The following is a 6,812-nucleotide window of genomic DNA, read 5'->3' on the forward strand; positions in this document are numbered from 1 at the left end:
CCCTGCATGGGGGGCTGCAGCATGCGGGCTGGAATCGTGAAGCAATCAGCACTGGTAACACAACAACGCTACACTTACACGCATTTTCTACGGATTGTGCTTACGGACGCCATCATGGCCTCACTTGGTTAGCGGAGATTGAAACGGCTGGTCCCCATATTCCTCGCACGAGCTGCGACTTGACTCCACGTCAGTCCGTAGGGTCCTTCCGTAGCAAATCATCCGTAAGTACAACATTATTGCTGGTAACCCGATCTAACTACAGGCTCAGCATGTATGTTGCAGGCTTGTAGCAAAATAATGCGACAGTAAATTTCACTGAACTGAAGCTTCAAGATTCAAGAATGAGTACCATTTGTGCCGGAGGAGGGCAGGTTGGCGGGAAATGTGCATGAACAACCCTACTTGGACAGCAGTGGCGAGAGGGGGAGCTCGCCTTTGGCGAGCCATGGAAGTTCACGGTGCAGAAAGTGGACCAAAAGTCATCGGACTCGACCATGGCACGAAGGGCAGGGAAGACGACGGCGACTAAGAAGGCGTCCCCCGGCGACACGAGTGAGATCATACGTGAAGGGTACCAGAGACGGCAGCGGCACGCTTATCACTTGATTGTGGTATTATGGCTTGTTTTGTAGCTCTGGCCCAACTTGCTCAAGCTAGATTATTACAGTTCACTCCCCCGCCGCTGCTAATGAAGATGCTATAAATAAATGACTCACATGAAACATTCCATCTCAGAACGAACGTACTATATAACATTGTGTGTTGTTTCGTAATGAATTAGTTTTATTCCTCTCTTTATAAGGGAGCTCAGAAAAGGCTTCCACATCTCCTGTTCTCTTACTGGTTTCATAAAACAAATACATCTAACTACATTCGGAACAAAATATCACTTATTGAGTAAGAGTTTCAGCCTCATTCTATGTAACAAAAATTAATCCAATAAATTCCTCTTTCTAGCCCCCACATGGTATATGGAACCAAATGCTACCATCTTACTGGCCTTTGTTGCTTACTTCTTATCACAATGCCCCAGACAATAAGGCCGTTCTTGGGTTTTGTTGTCTCAGTCAAGTTAATGGAGACCTCACCGTCACCTCCCTCATTATGGTACTCACCAAGCTCCACCTCCATCCAATCGTCGGCTTTCTTACGAGGGAAAACAACGTCATCTCCAGGAGGAACCGCATCACGATTACGATAATAACTTGGCATGATGTGTTTCCGAGGTGGATCATCGGCCCTGTCACCGTCCTCGACATAGCCTTGCAGGCAAACCTTCCGGACCGACTCGCTCCCAGCAACGCCAAATGAAGCTTCTTGAAACGGGAAACCGAACCCGCAAAATCTAGGCCCTAGCTTGAACACCATGTATGCCACATAGGTTGTGTTTTGAGAGAGCATGTTGCTCTGTATCTTGGCACGTATCTCCAGTATGCCATAACCGAGTTCCCCTGCTTGTGAGAACCTGTCAAAACGTACATAGAGACATATATGCATGTGCTTAAATTGTGGTGGTCATGTAACGGAGAAAGGCGCAAAAGCCACTAACTAATTAATTACAATGAAAGTTTTAAATAGAAGACTGGGCAAAACCGTGATTAAAACTGACTACTAAATTTGTTAGGGAAGTAAACAAAGTTGGGAACTGCTCGAACCTTTTGCCTCTTAAGCCTCCTGGGACTGTACCTACACGTATCAAGGGCGTATGAGAATCATTAGCTTGCAGCGCACTGGCCGACAGCGTGAAGCACTTGGCGCCGGTGGCCTTGTCCAGCTGCATGCGCTGCAACGTACAGCACGTAGGAACACAGGGCAATACTTAAGCCAGGTGACAAACTAATCGATGTGTGAAGGGTTGCATTCGAGTCGAGGAGTAACGCACGCACGTACCACGTACTTGGCCGGGAGGAGGGCTGGTTCAGCGGAGAGGCGCCGGAACATCTCCTTCTTGGTCGACGGCGGCTTGCGGGGTAGCTCTCTCCTGGCGAACTGCGGGAGGTCGTGTGGCAGGAGGCGGGACCAGACGGTGTCTGAGTCGGCGGCGGCGTGGAAGGCCCTGGACACAGCGGTGGCGCGGAAGGCGTCCGCCGGCGAGGTGAGCGAGATCACATGCACCAGCCACCAGGAGGTCCTCCGGCAGGCGCTCGATCCCGCAGGCGGCCGGCGCGTCCATGGTGTAATGTGATGTGGAATTGAACAAGACGTATATATAGAAGGCAGCTGGAGCATGGAGGTGCGCGGTACTTGCTAGCCGCTGGAAACCGTGCATGCTACGTAATGAAGTGAGGAGGATATATGGATCGGAAGCTGTACCAAGGAACCGTGCAGACGTGCATGGTACGTAAACCAAGTTTAATAGGATAGGAGTTATATATTCATTTGTAGGTTTACATTGCTTGATATGTACGGAAACTAGTTTGAAGTTGAACTAGCATGCAGGTGCAGGATCGAGCGTCTGCTGCGGGCCGGGAAACCATGGAGCGGGCCGCCTGCGGGATCGAGCGCCTGCCGCAGGAGCTCCTCGTGCACGTGCTCTCTCTCACGTCGCCGGCGGATGCCTTCCGCGCGGCCGCAGTCTCCCGGGCCTTCCGCACGGCCGCCGACTCTGACACAGTCTGGTCCAGGTTCCTGCCCCGCGACCTCCCGCGCTTCGCAAAGAAGGAGCTCCCCCGCAAGCCGCCGTCAACCAAGAAGGGGGCTGTTCTTATGCCTCGCCAACCAACCCGCCCTTCTCCCGAGCAAGTTCATCGTATGTCATCGTTCTTCGTTAAGCTTCTCAACTCAACCCTGAAGCTTCTTGCGGCTTCTCCTGGTTCTTCGTTGATATTGTTCAGATCGATCTGTTCTTTGCTCGATGGCCTAATTAACCGGGCCTTCTCCTGCAGCGCATGCAGTTAGACAAGGCCACCGGCGCCAAGCTGTGTTTTGATTTTCGGTCGAAAAAAGTGGATTTCGGCCGAATTTCGGCCATCTCGGCCTGGGGCGAAAAGTATATTTAGGCCGAAATTGCTTAAATTTGGCAAATTTTGGTCAAATTGCAGTCAAAATTTGGTCAAATTTCAGCCGAAATTTTTGAAAATGGCCGAAATTCGGCCATCTCGGCCTAGGGCAAAAAAAAGCTCAAACCAAAAATCAAAACACAGGCGCCAAGTACTTTGCGCTTTCGGTTAGCACGATACAGTTTACGCGGTTTGGGATGTATGGCGCTTGATCCATCCCGGTTTCATAAGAGGCAAAAGGTTTAGTTTACACAAGAGGCAAAAGGTTTAGTTTCATAGCCAATATAATTCTCCCCTAGATACCTTGCAATGCACGATTTTCCCCTTATATATAACACTTTAGCTATACGCAAGTCGCCTGAAAATTAATTTGGACCGTTGAATTCTACTTCAGATTCGTGCTCATATCTTTTTTCTGGCTGCTTTGGGATGTTTTCTCTTGACTGACCATATATTTTGGGTCAATCGATTCGCCGAACTTATTACATGCGTGACCCAGCCTTCCCCTTTCTCCCTTTATTTCTCTGTTTTCTTTTATTATGCGATGTTGCTTTTGTTTTCTGTTTTTCTTTATTAATTGGTTTTCAGTTTTTTTTTCTTTTGCGGCTATTTTAGGATGTTTGATGAGTGTAAATGTATACACATAATAACTATACAATATGTGTCAAAATTGCATTATTATATGACTAGTGTTTCATATTACATGGACGGCACCTGCTGCGGGAAGGGCTGGTGTTAAGAAAATTGGTCCTGCTTAAGACTAATAGTTTCATATTACATATTACATGGACAACACCTGCCCATGAAAATTGGTCCCTTTCTTAAGACTCGACATCTTGTTGTCTGATTCTGATCTCAATGCTTCGCACGATGAGACCTGCCTTGGGATACAGGTATTTTGTCTCAGTCAACGCAACGCGCACCTCGTCGCTGCCATCTCCATGATTGTAGAATCCATCCGCTAGCTGCAGCTCCATCCAACCATCTGCTCTTATGTGCGGAAGAACCACGTCGTCTTCAATAGCAACTGCACGATACACTTCCAACCAATTAGTACGGTCCTCGACATGATTTTGAGGCACCACACCGCCAGCACCATTGTTATAGTAGCCATGGAGGCAAGCTCGTTGGGTTGACACGCTTCCTCCAACATTGAGCAACACCTCCTGGAATGGGAAGTCAAGCCCGCAGCCTCGATCCGATAGTTTGAATACTAGGTAAGCGGCGTAGGTGGAGTTCAGGGAGAGCATCTTGCTGTCGATCTTGCCGCGGATTTCCAACCAGGCAACACATCGGAGTTGAGCGGCTTCTGATGCGATTCTGCTGCAAAACATATGGCACAATTAGTTAGTGTATGTTGGTCTTTTTGTCAAGAAGTAAAAAACAAAGATTGAAACAACAGATCAACTAACTTGCCAAGTAAAAGCAAAAAATTGCATCAATCGATTAACTAACCGAGCATCCATAAGAAGATAGGTACATGAATGAAAGGGTGTACGTGAGGTGGTGTGTGACCTTTTGCCGGTTTTCATGTCGTGCAGAACGTCGACATGTATCCATCTCCAGTAGCGCGGCTCATCTTGCCACGAAATATTCAGCACCCTCGCCGATAGCATGTAGCACTTGCCGCCGGTAAACTTGTCCAGCCGTTCGACGTCGAAGAAGCAGCGAAGCAGCCAGGGCGAGAAATGTACGTACCGTGACTCTGCCTAGGAGGAGGGTGGGCTCGTCGGAGAGACGCAGGAACCGTGCCTTACTTGACGGCAGCGTCGCGAGGGAGCGCTCGGTGGTGTCGACGAACCGTGGGAGACGGAAAGTTGCAATATAGGACGAGCTACATGGTGCCCATTATCTCAACCGTTCCTATTTTACGAGATGTGTGCTGCTAGCAGTGCTGGAGCAGAGGTTAGCAGTGCTATTACCAGAGTGTTTGACCCACACGTGAGCACACAGTGCTCTCCTAGGCTAGCTAGTATTTTCTGCTTTCTAGTTGTTGGCTAGTGCATGTCTCATCCTGCACGTCTTGTCCTGGTGCTCTCCCCTGTGCATCCATTGATTTAGAGAGAGAGAGAGAGTTCTGGGGTTCTTCGTCCATCCTGGTGCACCGTTGTGAGAAGGGGAATTTCTTATTTTGCATATGAACAGTAGTACTATCACAACCACATGCGAAAATATATATTGCACATATTTACTCCTCTTCTTTTGTTTTTGTACGATTGTATATTCTTCAACATACACATGCAAATCCGCGCAAAAAAAGCATGCACATGTAAATGTTGTTCGGTCGTGGTTTGATGCTCTTAGTCAATCATATTGGTCTGATCGGTGTTGCTTATAATATGAGATGTAAGAAGCATAGCCCTGTACCACTCTCCTCTGCACACATATTATACGAGAGTATAGTATTTTTGGTTTGTATCCAGTATAAGAATGATACTTCCTCCGTCCCAAAATATAAGAGTGTTTTTCATATTAGTGTAGTATGAAAAACGTTCTTATATTTTGGGACAGAGGAAGTAGTTGTTTAGGAAAAAAGGTACCCCAATGCTCAATTGGTGGTCTGCAACAAACTGCGCCCTGCAGTGTACAGTAGCCTACAAGTGGGAGTCCTTATGCGTCTGACACAACTGCAAACACATTGCTATGCGGTGCCGTGTAGGTCTAGCTCGTCTTACAAGCGTTGAGTGCCCTGGCGCACTTGCTGATTTCAAATCTTTGCACGTATCCATATGAACCTCAGACCAGCTTGGACGGCTGTGATATGAGGTGCCGTGTAGCTCAATCTACCAAAAACCGTACTCCCGTGGGAGATCGCCGGGTAGGAAGCAGGACCAGACGGCGTCAGAGTCCATAGAGACACGGAAGGCACGGGAGACGGCGGCTGCGCGGCAGGCGTCCTGCGGCGATGTGAGGGAGACGATCGCCGCAATGAGCTCCTCCGGCAACCGCAGGATATCGCAGGCGGCTGTCTCCATGGACGCCTCCGCGCGTCGTCGTCCACCGGCCGAGTTCTATCGGTTGAGATTGATCAGATCGGATCGGACACACATGAGATCAAAAGCGAGACGTGTAGAGGACGATTTATGTCCATCCAACACGAAGCAATTTGCCTCTCAAAAAAAAACACGAAGCAGTTCGCAGATCCTATCCGTCTCCTCCTCCTATCTACCAACCAGATCACCGCGAGAGACGCCATCATGGAAGCAGACGGCAGCGAAATCTCGCGCCTGCCCGCGGAGCTCCTCGCATCGATCGTCTCCCTCACCTCGCCACCCGATGCCGGACGCTGTGCCGCCGTCTCCCGGGCCTTCCTCGCCGCCGCGGACTCCGATGCCGTCTGGTCCCGCTTCCTGCCCCGCGACCTCCCACGGCTCGCTAAAAGCGTGCTCCGCCGCGCGCCGCCGTCCGAGAACAAGAAGGGCTTGTTCCGACGCCTCTCCGACCAACCGGCGCTCCTCCCAGGCAAGCTCGTGGTACGTACAGATCCTATATGTATCACCCTCAACCCATTTACGTAGCAGAGGGCTAGCTGCTTCCTTCTTAGCTTGATTCAAATTCCAAAATTGGGTGATGGATCGATCCATCTACCGGCTTTCTTTCTTTGGTGCAGAGCATGCGGCTGGACAGGGCTACTGGCGCCAAGTGCTACATGCTTTCGGCAAGGGCGCTCAATATTTCGAAGGGCGAGACCCGATCATGCTGGGAATGGATCGACCTCTGTTATGATGAGATCCAAGGAAACACGAGGTTCAAAGTCGTTTCAATGGGTATTTGGGGAAAACCTATTTTAGTCACCACTAACCATATATA

At 49.5% G+C, this 6,812-nt stretch overlaps 1 pseudogene; it reads right to left on the reverse strand.

Annotated features, from left to right (window-relative positions):
* Positions 1-987: 987 nt before the first annotated feature.
* LOC125517013 lies at positions 988-2,176 on the reverse strand (annotated as a pseudogene).
* Between the last annotated feature and the right edge of the window lie 4,636 nt (positions 2,177-6,812).

The sequence above is a fragment of the Triticum urartu genome, chromosome 6 (assembly GCF_003073215.2).
Source record: "Triticum urartu cultivar G1812 chromosome 6, Tu2.1, whole genome shotgun sequence".
NCBI lineage: Eukaryota > Viridiplantae > Streptophyta > Magnoliopsida > Poales > Poaceae > Triticum > Triticum urartu.